This window comes from Callorhinchus milii, unplaced genomic scaffold, assembly GCF_018977255.1.
Source record: "Callorhinchus milii isolate IMCB2004 unplaced genomic scaffold, IMCB_Cmil_1.0 Scaffold2, whole genome shotgun sequence".
NCBI classification, from domain to species: domain Eukaryota; kingdom Metazoa; phylum Chordata; class Chondrichthyes; order Chimaeriformes; family Callorhinchidae; genus Callorhinchus; species Callorhinchus milii.
The window spans coordinates 95,200,381-95,203,345 of NW_024704743.1; the positions used below are offsets into that span (position 1 = coordinate 95,200,381).

At 47.0% G+C, this 2,965-nt stretch overlaps 1 non-coding gene across 1 annotated transcript; it reads left to right on the forward strand.

The window, feature by feature from the left end:
- Positions 1–2,318: 2,318 nt before the first annotated feature.
- Positions 2,319–2,412, forward strand: trnay-gua. The gene is made up of 2 exons: positions 2,319–2,355; positions 2,376–2,412. It is a non-coding gene; the product is annotated as a tRNA-Tyr (tRNA).
- The last annotated feature ends 553 nt before the right edge of the window (positions 2,413–2,965 follow it).

Genomic DNA, 2,965 nt, shown 5'->3' on the forward strand with positions numbered 1-2,965 from the left:
GGTGCATGATGAGAGTTTTAATGAAGGGTAAGCTACATTGCCTATTTTAAAGATCACACTGCGGGTGATGTGGGGAGAGAGGGGATCAGATAGCAATAAGTTGAAGGATCTCCTAAACCTCTCTGCCGCTTTCAGCATTGTCGACCGCTCCATCCTCATACACTGCCTCTCCTCTTTACTTAATCTCCACGGACCTGCCCTTGCCTGGTTCGATTCCTATCTCTCTCACTGTCTCCACTTTGTTGCCTCTAACGGTTTCTCCTCCAGCCCCCACACTGTCACATCTGGCGTCCCCCAGGGCTCTGTCCTTGGCCCTCTCCTCTTTAATATCTACATGCTCCCCCTTGGTGACATCATCCGCAGACATGAGGTCAGCTTCCATATGTATGCAGATCACACCAAAATCTTTCTGCCTCCAGCCTCAACTCCAGGACCACTGCTGTTCTAACAAACTGCCTGTCGGACATCAAGTCCTGGATGAGGGGAAATTTCCTACAGTTGAACGTGAACAAGACTGAGGCCATCCTGATTGGTTCACGCCAGCGCCTCAGCGCCTCAGGCTCTGGCAGAAGCAACTTCCACTATTGCACATTTCAACTCACCAAGCCAGTCAGGAACCTAGGTGTCTTGTTCGACTCTCAACTGTCTTTTCTTCCCCACATCCAAGCCATGACCCACTCTGCCTTCCCTCACCTCCGTAACATTGCCCGACTCCGCCACTACCTCACCCCTTAGGCCACTGAAACTCTTGTTCATACCTTCATCACCTCCAGGCTCGACTATGCAAACGCCCTGCTTGTCGGCCTTTCCAACTCCTCTCTCCACAGGCTGCAGATTATCCAGAACTCTGCAGCCCGTGTCCTCTCCCACACCAAACTCCGTGACCCCACCTCCCCCATTCTCGCCCGACTCCACTGGCTCCCTATCCTTCAGAGGATTCAGTTCAAGATCCTGGTCCTACAAAGCCCTCCATGGCCTCGCCTTGGGACGTCCTCCCAACGTGAAAGGCACAATACAAATGTAATCTTGTTATTGATGTTGTTGAGGAAAAAATAAATATTTTCATCTCGCCACATCAATGCACCTTAAGATTTAGTGTTTCAGCCTAAAGGAGGCTTGCTGGTATGAGAGGAGAATTAGCTCAAATGGTTGAGTGCTTGTTTAGCATGTGAGATGGTGTCATCTCGCCCATAAATATATGGTCAATTCACTTTACAGTCTAATCTGTGAAGCGCTTTGAGACGTCAAGAAGACGTGAAAAGCACTACATCAAATGCAAGGATTATTATTATATTATCTGGAAATTTAGCCACTGTGCTTGACTCCAGGTAATTTATAAAAATATTAAACAAAAGAGGTCCCAAAACAGAGGTGGAACTCTACTGGTAACATTTTCCCAATCTGATGTGTACCACCACCCTTTGGGTTCTTCCGTCAACCAGTTATACCTCCATTGTAATATGCTCACACTGATTCCCGCTTCTTTACTTTCAGTACCAGCCTCTCAAGAGGAACTGAATCAAAGGTTTTACTGAAATCCAAATATACATCATCCACAGCCTTACCCTTATCAAGCTCCCTTGTCACACTGTCAAAGAAAACCAGTAAATTAGATTGGCAAGATTCCCCCATCATGAACCCATATTGGCTATCATTTATGAATTTATTTCTATCCAGGTAATCCATGATTTTATCCTTAATAAGTGCCGTCAAAATTTTACCCACAATGGACGTCAAGCTTGCTAGTCTGTAGCCTCCTGGATCACTTTTGTTACATTTTGTTCCAAGGATCACACTCAGTGAGAGGTGGGCTAAGGTAGCAATAAGTTGAGAAGAACAGAAACGATTTTGTCTTGCCACACCAGTGCATCTTAAGACTTGGTGTGCTACGCTTCTGCAGGCTTCTGAATGTGAGAGGGGAATTAGCTCAAATGGTAGAGCACTCGCTTTGCATGTGAGAGGTAGCGGGATCGATGCCCGCATTCTCCAGTGTAGTTTTCCATCTGTTCATTGCTGCAAAACAAGGAAAATATTGAACATTGTGTCCTCAAGAAGTAAACGAGGAAAAATACAGCCTGAACATGGTGGTCAAACGCATCGTAAGAGAATTTTACTGATTTTCTTGAATGAGAATCAGGTGAGTAATTTGTAAAAGTTTGCCCTCTCTGAGGATTGAACTCAGGAGCCTTCAGATTGTGAGACTGACGCGCTGCCTACTGCGCTCATTTACAACTGTAATTACACCACATTTTTTACAAGTAGCACGATTGCAAATGAATAGCAAATTTGTGATAAAGCTTTCCCGTCCTAGTCTGGAATCTTCGATAGCTCAGCTGGTAGAGTGGAGGACTGTAGTGGGAATGCACAACTAAGTCATCCTTAGGTCGCTGGTTTAATTCCAGCTCGAAGGAAGTTTTGGGGACAAAATATCAAGCTAAAAAATCAAGCTCATTCATTTGTCCTCCTGATAGACAACCATTGGAGTCCTATAGCTCAGTGGTTATCGACCTTCTACTCCAGGATAATCCTGGAGGCGAAGGACAACCCCAGGCTACTGTTCTCTACCACATCCCAACTCCTCCGTCCCCCCCGCCACCCCGCGCAGGTCATCTCCTGGCAACCTTCACTGCGAGGAGATGCTGGATTTCCTTGAATCCAAGATCAAGGGAATCTGCTCCGCGGTCACTTCCCCTCCAACATTCACCCACCCCTTCCCTCCCACACTCCGACTCCTACCCATCCTCCCCTACACACCTTCGTACCCGTTTCCCCATCCTCTGTCACCAAACTCATCCTCTCCCTGAAACCTACCACCTGCTCCCTTGACCCCATCCCCACTCCACTCCTTATCTCCCAGCTCCACCTCACAGACATTATCAACCTGTCCCTCTCCTCTGGCTCTATTCCCATTCCCTTAAAAACTGCCACCATCACTCCCACCTTAAAAAAACCCTCCCTTGATGCG